The sequence below is a fragment of the Condylura cristata genome, unplaced genomic scaffold (assembly GCF_000260355.1).
Source record: "Condylura cristata isolate star-nosed mole 26May11 unplaced genomic scaffold, ConCri1.0 scaffold00024, whole genome shotgun sequence".
Classification (NCBI taxonomy): Eukaryota; Metazoa; Chordata; class Mammalia; order Eulipotyphla; family Talpidae; genus Condylura; species Condylura cristata.
In genome coordinates this window covers 16,057,707-16,073,069 of record NW_004567125.1, presented here as the reverse complement: position 1 = coordinate 16,073,069, position 15,363 = coordinate 16,057,707, and the positions used below count along the sequence as shown (strand labels likewise).

The 15,363-nt window shown below is 39.1% G+C and overlaps 1 pseudogene; it reads right to left on the bottom strand.

Moving 5' to 3' along the window:
* LOC101637236 overlaps positions 1 to 14,872 on the bottom strand; it is a 22,889-nt pseudogene extending 8,017 nt beyond the window's left edge.
* Between the last annotated feature and the right edge of the window lie 491 nt (positions 14,873 to 15,363).

Below are 15,363 nucleotides of genomic sequence, written 5' to 3'. Positions count from 1 at the left end.
GAGGGGAGCAGCGGGCGGGTCAGGAGAGGTCTGGCTCGCCACGTGGTCTCCTCCGGGGCAGGCGGCAGGCGGGGATCGAACTCATGCGGAAGTGGCTTCAGATTCTCAGTGCTGTGCTTTAACCTGCTGCGCCACCAGGGAGGGCCATGAAAGGATCTCTTTGATCTTGCCTCCCTTTCTGCCTCCATTTAAAGCTCAAGAGCCTTTTTAAAATGTTACCTCTTTTCCTCACATTCCTCTCTTCAAGTATTTTGTGCTTGAAACTATTCCTACTGCCTATCCTTTAAGTTAAACTTAGAGGAAAGATCATCTATAAACTTTATTGTTAGTAGAGAAAATCTGATGGTCAGCATTTTCTCAAGCACATTCATTTCCCTGTAGTGTTTGCATTGTGGGTGAATGCGCCCTTCAATCTTCAGGATGAGTTTTCTGGTTTCAGAGCTAGTTTTCTGGTCCCACTCAGATTCAGGATCTTCCTGTCACAGAGCTATTGCATATGTTATATTTGTGGATTGTTAAGTAGAGAGACCTAGGTAAGGTATAGGGACTTCTCCAGGGTTCCCCTAAATTGTACAGGAGATACTCCGAGGTAACAAAACATATCATCTTGCTTAAATAGCCAAGGCACATTTGATGGGGATTGAAGGATCCATCCATAGTTTTGGCGCCCAGCACAACCACAGAAATTGAGTAATATTAAGAGTAGAGCTCTGAAGGAGATGGGCCTGGTTTCAATATCACACTCTGGTCTTACAGTCCAGCAAAGTGCAATAAGTTGAGGCTCAGGAAAATGAACTACAATCTGGGAAACATATGAAGAATGATCAGGGAGTGATTTATAATACTCTTCTTGGCAATGAGGAAAGTGTTGGGTGAAGAGTAATAAAGAGGGAATCTATCTTGTCCTATTGTGGTCTGTAATTGTGTTTTTCCTTGTGACTTTTAGATATCAAACCCAGGTGTTAAATATAATGATGGCCTCTATGTTCACTTAAGTGAAGCTCCAAACTTTCCCCAGGTCTTCGGGTTCTAGATGTTATTAAAGTCAAAGAGCTTTGCCAAATTAAACTTGTGTCACTTTTGGTGTTCTATAATTGTGAAAGTCTTTTACTCCTGTCCAACTGGCATTAAGATATTATTCAACCACATTGTCTTGGAAGTCATTCTCCATAAACTAATGACTCATACCTAATAAATAAAATCCCAAACATGAGATACTCATTCCCTAAATGATAAACTCCACTTCTGTGGTCACTGGAAGAAAGGCTTCTACATGAAACTTTAGTTTTTACCTCATTTGCTGGGAAGAATCAGGGTATTTTTTAATTGATGGTAGAATGGGTTTACAAAAAACAAAGTCCTTTTTTCTTTATTAATCACTTAGAAAAGTAACAAATAATTTTTTAAAAATGAAATTTAACCATTATGCCTGTTAAAAAAGATAAAATGTATTGATTTTAGGGAAATCATGTAATTAACACTTAAATCTCTCATTTTATAGGTTTCCTGGTACTTAACCTGTTATGTCTGTTTTGTAACTTGGTGCATTTTATCAAATAATTTGATATAATGATTCAATACAAAAGGAAAACAAGTCCCCAAGAGAGCTTCTGGTTCTCTGTAGAAGTATTGCTGACCACTTGCAGAGGTGATGTTAGATGAAAGGTAGAGACGCTGATTCCTGGTTTCTTCCTGAAAGTTTCTGTGGTCTTGCCTGAGATCTCATCAGCATATCCCACCATCATAGAACACTTTCCATCCAAACCTCAGCAATTGGTTGATCAGCATTACTTTGAAGGATGCAGGATGGTTTCAATCACTTTAAAAAAGATGTGGAGGGAAATGTTCTGGTTGACTTAGATCCTATTATAAGGAGACAACAGAACAAAGGGAGGTTAACAGAGAGACTGTTGCTCATCTGTCTCAATTTGTTCATTTGAAAACTAAATAAATTTAGCAAAATGTTTGATACAACACAAGTTTTCAACAAATATTAAAAATACTGTTCTCTTATCTTTTCTTTTTATCCCCCAGAGCTTTAGAGTATTATTCAAAAGGTGATAATGACATGTAGTATTCAATGTTGATATTTAAATCAAATTTACATGAGATCAACAATATTTAAAAGGGTAGGAATATTAAAATAGCTTTTGTCTTATAAAAATAGTATATGTTCAGTGTATAACATTTAGAATATATAGAAAGTATGAGAAGATATAAGAATCATTGGTGACACTGTAGTCATGTTATTGATAGGGTTTTTCTGTGCTTTATCTTTTTTATTTTTTTACAAAATTGAGATAAAAGTGTTCAACTCCCTGGTTTTTGTACTTACCAATATATCAAAAATACAGTTGGATTATCTAATATCTTTCTTATTTTTAACAATTGTATAATGAATATATCAGTTTGTGAATACATCATTCTATGATATATATTTGTGAATATATCATTTGTCTAATCTCCTAGTTTTAAATGTGTAGGCAGTTCCCAGTTTGTCTAAATTGTAAATAATCTGATAAAATCTATAATCATAAATAACTTTTGATTATTTACTTAGTATAAGTTCCTAGAAGAGGTGTATTTGTAGTTAAAGAGCTGGCAAGTTTTCAGAAGTCAATATAAGTAGGTCAAGTTATATGCACGTGTGTATATATCTGATTGTAATAAGGAGATTTCAAAAAATGTACTGAATCTTTCCTACCTACAGTGTGTACAATAAGAAATTCTTATTTCCCAAGAGGAGACTATTGCAAAGTCAAATAAACAATAACTAGAGAGAATCCAACCCTCAGAATAAAAAAAGTTGTAAGGCAAATAGGTTTTTATACCTACCACATATTTGAATGACTGTAGAAAATGCTGCAGGGAGGAAGGCTAAATAGACATCTTCTACACATATCAAATTTTGGACAAATTCTTGAGAGGAAAAATAAACAGTGCGTTGGAGGGTTTGTGCTTTAAGAAAGCTGGTAAGATGTAATGGCACAAGAAATGATATGTGATCCTATGCATGCCATCACGTAGCTCCTTCCCTCCCTTCTACCCACAGAAAATGACAGCACTTGGACCGCTTACAACTCTGGATATATGAGAGTGATGTTCCCCACATGGCCAAAGGGAAATGGCTCCGACATGTGCATTCCTGAGGCCAGCTGAATGGCTTGGTCTTGTGAATTCCTGTAAATTTAAATCAAGGTAGCCACAGGGGTAGTGCTGCAGAAGGTTAATTTGGAATTGCTTATCTCCAACTTTAATATGCACAAATAGTTGTGTAGAAAATTGGTTTCCAGGCACATTGGCCATGTTGCTATGTGGGTTTTGTCATATCATCTTTTTGCAAATAATATTTCTGCAGATTATTGAAAAGATACGTATTGCTGTCTTGTTTTTGTTGTTTTCTTTTTATGACAAAAGAGAATTTAGGCAAAAGAAAATATAAAAATCTCCCACAAGCTCATGGTACAGATATAGGGCATACCATTGTTTCCTTTATGGGGTATTTACTTCCAGTTTTTAATGCCCTTAATGTTTTTTTACATAATGAAAGCCATATTGTATATGCATTTTATATCTTACTTTTCCACTAAAATACAATATTGTGAACATTGTGTGTCATAAAACATTCTTCAGAAACTTGTCATTTAAAGGCATCTGATATTTCATTGAAGCAATATGTGTTAAACCATTTAAAATGTCCTCATTTTTGAATATTAAAATTACTTCCATTATTTTACACAATTATGAGCATTGTCTAACAGAAATATTTGCTGCATTTCTGATTGTTTTCCCCAGGTAAGTTTTCCTAGAAAATGAAATGTGTTATTTTTTGAGAAAAGGAAACCTGGGGACTAAAACTAGACCAAAAAGCTTATTTTTCTTTCATTTCCTGTATGACTGTTTTAGGACCATCATTTCTTTATGGATTCTATTTTTTGTTTGGTTGGTTCTTTTAAAATAATGGGCAAGTCTCAATGGCCACTAAGCTTCTAGGAGCCACGCTGACTAGTCTTAATCTAGGCCTCACACTCATTCCCCAGATATAAAACTTTCCCCATGGCCTGGGACCCCATTCAGGATGGCCACCTGTCTAAGCTTCATGTTTCTCTGCTGCATCCTATTTAGATGCTGAGATCCCTTCCGGTTCTGCAGGAGCTTCTCCTTCAGATCTTAGATTTGGTCCCAGCTTGGTTCACCTGCTGGGAATGGAAACCCAGGGTGTAGTCCCTCAGGACCAACTTGACTGCACTACTTTCTAACCTTTCCCAGCATGGGGCTCACACTTGCATCACATTTACGTTCAAGTTGAAAAGAAGAGCATCCTAAACCATGTCCAGAGAGCCAGTGATGAGAAAAACCATGGGATTGTTTGAAATTGATGAATTATTACTGTGGAAATGAAACCAAAGGAAAACAGAGTTTCCTTTTGCACCCAAAGGCCTTGTGAATCTCGCAGAGTCGCGGAGTCACTCTGATGTGAACTGGATACGGCATGTTCAGACACAGGTTGTTTCACTTGTGTGACATTATGAAGGCAGTTTTTCCTTCTTGGGCTTCCTTTACCTTAAGGAAAATAGAAATTAAAATTTTCTCCTAAGCAAAACTAGACAGAAGGAAAAAGACAAATGCTGGATAGAGTCACTTATACATAGAATACAGAAATGTGAAACAAAAGGTCAGATAAAGCAGAACCAAAAACAAACCACTGGAAGTTGACTGCTGAGTGGGGGCATCGGAGGGCGGTGGGGGAGAGGGAAAAAGGAAGGGATGAGAACTAACAGGGAGGGAGAACAAGGCTCTTCTGTGGTAAACTGTGGGTTCTTTGTGGTGGGTACACTGCAGCAACAGCACCTGAAGGGGGTATCCTACACTCCAATAACGCAAACATGGATGTAAACCAATATTCACTCAATAAAAAATATTTTTAAAAGATTAATATACCTCACACCCTTGCTATTACAATGTGATCTGTGAAAATAGAAAAATTCATACCTAGTGTTCTCTACTCCTTAGAAGAAAGGAGTTAGCAGATGGCCATTTATCCTAAAACTAGAACTCAGATAAATCTGGTGCTACATTTGGTGCTATTGCCTCGATAATTTATTGTTGGCATAGAAGCTTCTTGATGACATGAGGCATGTCTAGAAAGTACCATCTCCTTCAAGATGTAGCCAGCTAGGGTACATCAAACACCCCCTGCTGCTCAGATAATTGGCTTTACTTCCACATTCTTCCCTTTCCTCTTCTGCTTTAGTTCCCCTGCCAGTTATACAACGTATTATCTTATTATTATTCTAAAATTAAGGTCACGAGTACCCGTCGTTATTCATTTCCAATAAAGGTAGAAATTTTTGTCTTCATATTGAAGCTTCTGTCAGAATAATAGCTAGCATTTATTAAGGTTTTACAGTGTTCAGTAACTGAGCTAAGTTTCACAAACTTTATAATAACATTTAACCTTCACAGCCCCCCTTTGAAAAAGGCATATTCCATTTCTAGTTTTACAGATGAAAACATTGAGACTGAAGGGATAAGAAATATGCTAGAGAGAAGACTTTATAGAACTGTAGACTCTGAGCCTTTTAGCAGACTTGGATGACTGCTTCCTAAAAGATCCTATTTCAGTAGGCAGCTTTTTTACTACCCAGTTCACCTAAGAATTAAAACTTAGAAACTTTTAATGAAAAACTTGTTCAATTGTAGGTTATTATCTTCCTTTCCTGTTAGGGAAATTAAACTAGCTTGAGCCTTGTTGGGTTTGACAGCTTTTGTTTTGGCTTGTAAAAGGTTGTACATTTGGTATGGAAATTACCCAGGGAACGACTCTACCGGACATGCTGGGCCATGCTGGAGTCAGGGGTTTGAAACTGTAACCTTTCTTTTCATGATTCAGAACGGGTCTTTCTCTCTGTGGATTTATTTAAAAATTCATTCACTAGAAAAGTATTCTTTTACATTCCTCAGACCGAAAGCAAGAACTCTGCCAGGTGAATGTAATTTATTAGTCTCCTAACCACATCATACTAAGCCTTCTCTCCCTTTTACTTTTAAAAGAAGTTCCACTAAAATGTTGCTGTGACAAATCTTTCTAGATAAATAATCTTTTATCATGTGGTGCTTTAAGAAATAGCCTTAAAGAACTAGTTGGTGTCAAAATCAATCGAAAACATCTATGTATGTGATTCATGTGACTCAATATTTTTTGTCCTTTGCTAAAATAATGAAACCAAAAAGATTTACATCTCAATCAGACAATTTTTAAAGCACTATGGAAGTTTTGAGCTATTTGTTTTCTTACAGAGTCTATCAGTGTAACTCATCTCAATAGAGCTTTGAAATGATACTTCAACATATACAGCCAGAGTTTACATAAGTTTATATTGCTGATGAATCAATTGGCGACTCTAGTCTCAAGAAATTTTCAGTCTATGAATCTGTGCCTAAGTAAAATACAACCCCACATATCCAAGGAAATGGACTGAAAAAGCATTTGGTGAAAAGATAAGCCAAATGAGCAATTCAAGTTTTATGCTGAAGAGCAAGACCTGGGTCTTAAACCTGGTCTTAAACTGTTAGCACTACTGGTACCTTTCTTTCTAATTCTTTTTTAAAAGTGCATTATTTGGGCCCACCATGGTGACACAACAGGTTAAAGCACAGCACTAAGAAGCTAAAGCCACTTCAGCATGAGTTAGATCCCTGCCCCAGAGGTGATCCACATGGCACATGGCACGGCAGGCCTCTCCTGACCCGCACGCTGCTCTCCTCAACAATGTGCTTCATTGATCTGCCCTTTCTGCTCCTCACTCTGTCTCTGGTGAATCCTCTCACTGCCTCTGCACCTCTGACCTGTACCCCAGTTCTGTATGCATGAATAAATAATTTTTAAGTGCATTATACTTAAACAAATTGCTTGGATCTTCTGTCCACCTGCTTATTTCATTCATATATTTGATGTCCATAATAGGTTGTCCTCAAAAGTCAGTGTCCGTGGGACTTGCCAGAGGGAAATGTTTAACCCAAATCCCAGGCCACTGGGATCATGACCCATTTGGTTTGGGGAGAAACCTAGGGACCTGCCTATTAGCAAATCTGCAGGGTTATGCTGATGTTGGTAGCCATTCGGATGTACTTTGAGAAGCAATTATGTTACTTACAAGGCATAGGTTGAGGTGAAAAACAGAGGTACAAACATACAAAAGGCCTATTTTGTTCCTCAGAAAACTTGAAGCTAGATATCAAAATACATTTTCATATTAATAATAAAATAATAATACTTAGGTCAGGCATTATACTACATTTTAGTTATCACTTCAGTGACTCCTTACAATGATACAATTACTCCCATTTTACAGTTTCAAGGTTCATCAAGATTGTCATGTCTAAGGGCAGGAGTCTAGGCCTTGCTATACCACAGACCAGCCCTTATTTCCTGTCCTGTACTATTGAGTCATAAGGCAAGCAGATAGGTTCTAGGATCAAGATAGGATAGGAAAAGCCTTGGAGGAATAAGGAAGGCTCCAGAGATAAGGACAACAAATTTTAAGGAGTTAATAAAACACCCCAAGACATTCTACAACAAGGACCATAAAGAAAATTTAACTTTAAGATAAGGAGTGGAACACAAGACTAGTTCTGGGTACTGAGACATTAGGCAGAGTGAGTGAGACTACCAAGAACTAACCAATCACAGAAATTGATGGGACTTAGAATTATTAGGGAAAGAAAGTAAATATATTCCCTGAGGCAAGACTCCACCAAGGGTTCCTTGCCTCTCTCTGGCCTGGTTCCTTGGATCTGGAGTCCCACTTTATTTCTGCTCCTTTTCTCCTTAAGAAGCTTTTTCTGTCTCTAAACAAATCTGCCTCCTTTAGCTTGCTTGCCTGAGCATCAGTGAAGTTCCTGCTGTGTTTTGAGCTATCAACCCAAGGTAGTCTAGTGGTTGGGGCTCAGTGCTGCCACTCCAGCCTAGGAGCCATTCCTGGCAGGGAGACTAGGCCTGAAACCTTGAAATTATGGTATCACTATCTCACCCCTTCTATATAAATCACAGTATGAGGCAGTACATGGTAAAAAGTGAACATGACACACCCAAGCTAGTTTAACAAATACAATGGAGAAGGAGCTTATGTGTGGTTAAATGTCATAATCCATTTTTACAACTCAGTGAGATATAAATTACCCTTGCAGGTTATCTTCAATTTCATCATATATAAAGGAGAGATAGTAAAAAGCCTTGTCTCACAGAGTCCTTAAGAATAATCCCTACAGAGCCCTCCCTGGAGCAACAGGTTAAAAGCACAGGTCTATGAAGCTATCCCCAGTCACTGCAGGATGAGTTTGATCCCAGGTCTGGGAGCTGACCCACATGACACAACAGACCTCTCCTGACCCACCCACTGCTCCTCTCAGCTGTGTATTTCAATGGTTCTGCCTGTTCTGCTCTCCACTCTGTCTCTGGTGAATCCTCTCACCTCTGTACCTCTGGCCTGTGCCCCTTATGCATAAATAAATAAAGCTTAAAGAAAAAAGAATATTGGCCTTCCCTGGTGGAGCAATGGGTTAGAACACAGCACTGAAAGCTGGCCACAGTCACTTCAGTGCAAGTTGATCCCTGGCCCCGGAAGTGATCCACATGGTTTAACAGACCTTTGCTGTCTCACCCGCTGCTCCTCTCAGCAGCGTACTTTGCCAATCTGCCTGTTCCGCTCCCCACTCTGTCTCTGGTAGATCCTCTTACTGTCCCTGCACCTCTGGCCTCTACCCCATTTCTGTATGAATAAATAAATAAATCTTTTTTTTTTTTTTAAAGAATAACCCATAAAATAGATAATGCAAATTATCTAAGATAGTGCTTGGTAGTGAACACTTATTAACTGCTAGTGAATATTTTCACTCTCATCATTTATTATTGAGAAATCTTAGACCCATGGAAGTTAGGGAATTTAGTCAAGGTTACCCACTAATAATATCTAGAATTCGAATTCTTATCTGTCTAGCTTCTTTTTACATATTTTCCACCACACAGCCTCAGGCCAGGGAGAGTGCCCTTTTACTTATTTATTTTTTAAAGACACATTTTTTTTTAATTTATTTATTTATTTGTGCATACAAAACTGGGGTACAGGCCAGAGGCTCAGGGGCGGTGAGAGGCTTCACCAGAGACAGAGTGGGGAGCAGAACAGGCAGATCTATGAAGTACACTGCTGAGGGAAGCAGTGGGCAGGTCAGGAGAGGTCTGCCGCGCCATGTGGTCACCTCCGGGGCAGGCGGCAATCGAACTCATGCGGAAGTGGCTTCAGATTCTCAGTGCTGTGCTTTAACCCGCTGCACCACCAGGGAGGGCCTTAAAGACACATTTTTAAATTTATTTATGCATACAAGATATGTATGTGTGGGGGAGGGGATGGAGGAGTTGGTTTGAAGTACGCTGTTAGTGCTGATGACCTAGAAAAAAGTTCCATGGATGAGCCTGCCCCAGAGTCAGGCTTGCAGGATGGGTAAATTTTCAAGGGCAGAACTGATGGGCGGGCACTCTAATTCTTGCCTGGGCTATTTAACCTCACTGAAATTATGTCTATAATTGAACAAAACCCAAATCTCTCAAGACTTCAACCTTCAGAACTTCTGCCAAAACAAATTTCAGGCAGGTTAAAGAAAAATGTCCCTGGATTCCTTCAAGATACTCACGTGAAATGTACAGAGAAAGCTTGTATATTTAGAGTAGAAATAAAGATTGAACCACAAGATTGCCGCAGCAGAGGGAACACAGTGTCCTAAAGAGGCAGGCCACAGACATCCCCATGTGCTTGGAGTGTTAACATGAGCTTGCAAAGGCCACGGCCCAGTGGACATGGCCTTGCTCCATGGGGCGGAGTAGTGGAATTTCTGCTGCAATAAGCTTTTCTAGAGGAAACTCATAGGCTAAAAATGTAGCTCCTGAGTCCTTGGAGTTACACCCACAGACTTTAAATCTCTTATCAACAAATTATTTCATCTGTGCCAACCCACTACAGAGGAAAGTCAGAGCCCACAAAAGCATCAATTTCTCCTCCAGTAAAATCATTGACCCAGTAATTTGAAAGAACATCCCCAAATTCATGTGAACAGAAGCAAGGGCAGGGACAGGGCTGGGTTTCTGCCTAGGCACAGCTCTGTTAGCCCCGGGGCTTCTCCACAGAGGGTGGCTGACAACTAGATTTATTCCTAACTGGCTTCCCTGCACCCATCAGTCTTGTCTTTATACAATGAGACAAACAAAGTAAGAGGTTTTAGAGTATCTCATTTACTGTCCGTGTAGAAAACTCATTTACATTCTCTCTTTTTATGGGAAAAACTATTTTTTTTTCCATCAGCCTAATAGCCATTTGATTTAATCAGCTCATTCATTTGTTGATTCATTCAACAAATATTTAGAAGCTGCTGCAAAGCCAAGTATTATGCTGGCCCATGGAAAGACAGGGATGAAAAAGGAACTAGACCTCTGACTTCGCTGAGCATACATTTTAGGGGCTGGGGAGCAGCAATGAATAAATAAGATGCATTTGTTACAAATATGGTTCACTGAAAACAAGGTCTAAGGAGGAAAATAAAGAGGAAGAAAGATGAATTTGATGGGGAGGGGCATGGAATTTGGAGCATGGTATCCAGTGAACATGTTACTGAGAAGTTGCCACCACTTAGGGGAAGAGTATTCCAGAAAGAGAGCAGTGGAGCCAGTGCTGAGTTGGAGAGTGCCTGGAATTTTAGGGAAAGAAAGGGACGAAATGGAGCCACCAAGAGGGCAATGGTGGCTGAGCTAGAAGTGATGACACTGGGGAATTTTGAGCAGAACACTTTGATGTGCTCTCCTTTTTTAATGGGGTCACTTTGATCATTGTGTAGGAATGAAGGGTGCAGGAAAGGCAGCAGGAAGCCAATTAGGAATAAAGCTATCAAGTTGATAATTTGCTATTCTTTTTTGAGGTTCTCTAAATACTAATGGTTGTTCTCTAACCTCTCTTGCTTGAGCTCTATAAATATTTCTCCTGTAGTGCCAGGTGCATGAAACAAACCCCAGGTTTTTGGGGTTTTGTTCATTTGTTTGTCTGTTTTGCCACTGCTGAATATTCCAGCTAATTTTGAACAATGACAGCTGTGATAGAGAGCCTCAGGTAAAGCTCAGTTGACAGAGTAGCAAATACTTCATACTGGTTCTCTCAACACCCACTCTAGGTCCCTACTCATGTATCTTCCTGTTCTTCAGAAGCTGGACAAATTGAAAATGGAAGGATATTTTCCAGACCTCTTGTAGTTATGGTTTCTAAGGTGATATGAGTTCTGCCAAGCAAATACATACCACTGAAAGAGGTGAAAGCGAGCAAGTGGAAATTGTGGGCAAGTAGAGAAAGATGGACTTTTCTGGAAAGCATGGTGGTGGAGCCTAAAGATTCGTTGAGATGAGTTTTATTTTATTGGACCATGCCAAGTGCTGAAGAGTAATGCAATGGCAAAGGAGTGAGCCCCAAAATATTATTTCTCCTAAATGCATTGTTCTAGTACTCCTAAGCTTAGTTATTTCATCCCAATAGAAATTCTATAATCTTTCTTGTAAGAAACCCTTTCTGATTAAATGAGTCCCAGACAACAACAGAAGGTCCAGTGTTCATTGTAGGTTTTAGAACAGAGGGGAGGGAATCACAGTGATTTCATCAGTTTTCTCTCCTTCTTCGAAGGAAATTTCCTGGAAGTGCCTCACTTGAACCTCCCCAGTCATAAAAACATAGTTACATAGAATGTTGTGTGTCCCAAAGGAGGCTGAAAAATGTGGAGGTTAGAAGGCACATTTCCATTTCTATAATAAAGGATTTCTCTTAGTAAAGTAGAAAATAGATAGCATGTAGTCAGCTTTAAGTCCCTGCCACAAATATTGACTTCTCTTAGATTTCTTTTGATACATTTTGTTAGGCTGAGTTTCAGGGAAAAAAAATACACTTTGGTTATTATAAAATACATAAAAAAAATCACACGAGGGAAACATTAAATGGATATATCCAAATGTTTCATTGTAGTGATAAAATTGTCCCTTTTTTTCAAAAATTTTTCAACAAATACTTAAGTGCCTAAAATATGCCAGACTCTGTTTTAGAAACTGAGAAGGCATGAGATCAAACATGCAAAGATCCTTGCTCTCAAGAGAATCTGATGGCAAAAAGTGTCAGAATAAATGATTGTTATTTTTCATAAAGTATTCTTAGTGTTGGTCAATTCAATATTGGTGACTATTGACATAGATTGCTTCAACAGAGAGTTCAGAATCCAGACATTGAAAATCTGTTTGTAAAGTTATGTTGCCAAAATATGCAAGCATATATAGGAGGATATTTTTCTTGCTGTTCTCCAAGGTGTACATGTATTTGGGATGGGGGATGGGAGAAGCATGATGAAACTCTCTCAACTAAGAAAGTGACCCAGTTAATAAGGTACAAGAACGATAAATGTTGGGTGGTGGGGTAGGTACATATAGAGGAAGGAAGCAGCATATCTGAATGAGACTTTTTTTCTTCAATTATAAGCAAAACTCTGGCAAGCAGTCTGGAGGATGAGTAGAGGGGAAACATGATTAATAAAGAGAATTTAGAAAGTTGACCATGTTTGTGAAAAGAAGAAAGGAAGAAGAGATAATTAATGAGAAAATAGCAGTAATTACTGAAAGATGAGGTAGGGAAAAGATTCTGGATTTCCAACATAGGTGAGTGAGTTTATGACAAAAGGCATGGGGACAAGGGATTGTGTTTACAAGGGGAAATGAGGAACCTTTGGACACCAACTAACCATATCCTTTAAACCCCAGTGTGGTACCAATGCTTTGCCAGTGCAAGAGACCTGCTGGATCCAGTATCTCTGTTGGCACAACATGGGGAACAAAATCATTTGTTACCACATCCTCTTCTTGAAATCTTGGCATTATTTCTTACCAGCTTTGAAACCTCGTAGTAAAAGTCCTAAAAGAACCACATTTGCTCAGTACCTTTCCCAACTGCTTGTCACATGAAGACACAGTCCAAAACTGAGCTTATACTTTCATTTTTCCTCTGCTCTCATTAGTAACCAAGAACTGGTAGAGAGTGAAAGAGACAAGAAGACTGCCTCATCAGCCCAGGGGACAAGACCAAGCTGGGCTCTCAAAGCTTGGTGTGTCCACTGGGACCACCAAATGTCAGAGATGAGAAAGGTGTCCTGTAGGCATGCTCATCTGTGTGACTAACACAGAGAAGTTTCAACAGAAACAACTTCTATGAGGAATAAACTGATAATGTTCCTCACTAAAACACAAGCTAAAAGCATGGGATTTTGGAAATGCAGGGGAGATTCAGGAATGAAGTACACATTAGAAAACTCTGTTTCACTTGCAGTTCATTTATTTTTAGACCCACCATAATTGTATTCAGACCTAGAACTTGCTGAGTTGGTGATTTTGTTTGACTCTGCAAAATCCACCTCAAGTCGAGGCTGAGACCTTTCCAGAACTCAGTGATAACAGTGCCATACTTTCTCTAGCACCTACACCATGCCAAAGAGAGGGAAAGGAGAAGAGTGTTCAGTATCTCTCTGGTTCAGCCCCTCACTCCCCTTTGATTATGTCAAGCCTAGTCCAGTTTCCTTTCCCTGCTCCACACTGAGGTAACAGCTTTTAGTGTCTCTAGAAATATCAGTGACATAGTAAGTCAGATCTGGGCTGGATTCTCAGTTCCTTTCCTTGGGAAACTCCAAATTAACTTAATCCTGCTGAGCCTTCAGTTTCCTCCCATGTAATATGGTTCTTATCCCAAAGCATTGTTCTTGGATTAAATAACATAACATGATGCATATGAAAGTCACAGAACAACATATGGTATCCTAGAACTGGTAGAGTTTTCTATAAATGGCAGAGAGGGTGAGCTAGACAATGACCAGAGTGTACATTTAATATGTATATCCAGGCCACCCTGTACGAGTTTCCAACAAGAAATAACTGAATCTTAATGAAAGGCTTTTATTTGGAGTCAATTTTCCAAGTAAAGCAATGGTGCTGACCATCCATAATCTTTCCATTTATAATTTTTGAGAGGAGCAGCAAGATATAATTGTTTTCACAGCAATTCCCATAATTATTTGAAAATGCATATGTGTTTTCATAAGGCAAACCAACTGACTCATTCCAGTGTCTCTTCTCCAGGTAACAATTAAAGCTTAGCAAGAGTCACTGACCATTGCCTCTATCTTTCCAGAACCCTTCCTGCTCCCTGAAGGTTATACCTGTAAAAACTTTAGTACCTAACATGTGAGATTCAGTTACCTCTTTTATTATTCACTTTTCTTATGTTCCCATGTTATTATACTAGAAGAATTTTAACCACCCAAACACCATCTAAAACCATGTAAATGTAATTTGCAAGAAAACTCCTGACAGGTCCCTTTGGGGCTGTTTGATATAAGCTTAGTAACATGATGTATTTTAAGTGAGTATTTTTCTGGCTAAAATTTCACATTTGCTCCATGTTTATGTGAGAATGTGTTTGTTCTCTCCTGGGGGCCAGGCTCTATTCTCCATATTTCCTCTGGGTACAGCTCTATAATGGACCAGTGGTTTTGATGACTTCCCGAAGTTCTCTCTCCTAGAACACACAGTCTGGAGAGACTAATTAGGGAGCAAAGGGAAGGAGAAAAATGCCTTGAAGCACTGATGATTTCAAAGTTAAGCCTCTTATGAGCTGGGAGAGGCAGTACCAAGAGAGATGAGCAGATCTGGGAAGAAATAGAAACGAACAATCTTTTCTGATGAGCCAGTGATGTTCTCAAAACTGAAGAGATGCCACACACAGGAAGGGCTGCAGCCATCTTTGTAGCTCATCTTTCACTCCTGGGTCTTTCCTTTTAGAAGACACTATGATTAGGCCAACATTCTGCCTGAAATTCATCAAGTATTGTCATGAAGTCATTAGCCTGCCATATGAGTTTTTAATGCTGTGCCTTTCCAGCCTCATTTGCCACCATTGTCCCTAATTCCTGAACCACGCTGAACCCCAGTGCACCATAACTCACACTCTCTCCCATGCCTTTGTGCTCATTGTTTCTTGTATTTGGTGAAATCTCACCCATTGGTCAGGTTCTAGCTTAACTAGTCTTCTTAGGGAAGGATTCCCAGTGCTTCACTGACACAGTTGCTTTCTCCCTGTGTGGCTGAGCACTTTGTAAAGGCCTCTCCTAGCACTGTATGCACACTTTTGTAATTATTTGTGGATGTTCCTTTCCACTAATAGTGATATTTCAAAGAATAGGAAACATGATTTGTGTATACTGGTGTTTTAAAAATAGTTAATGAATGAATGGATGAACCAATCT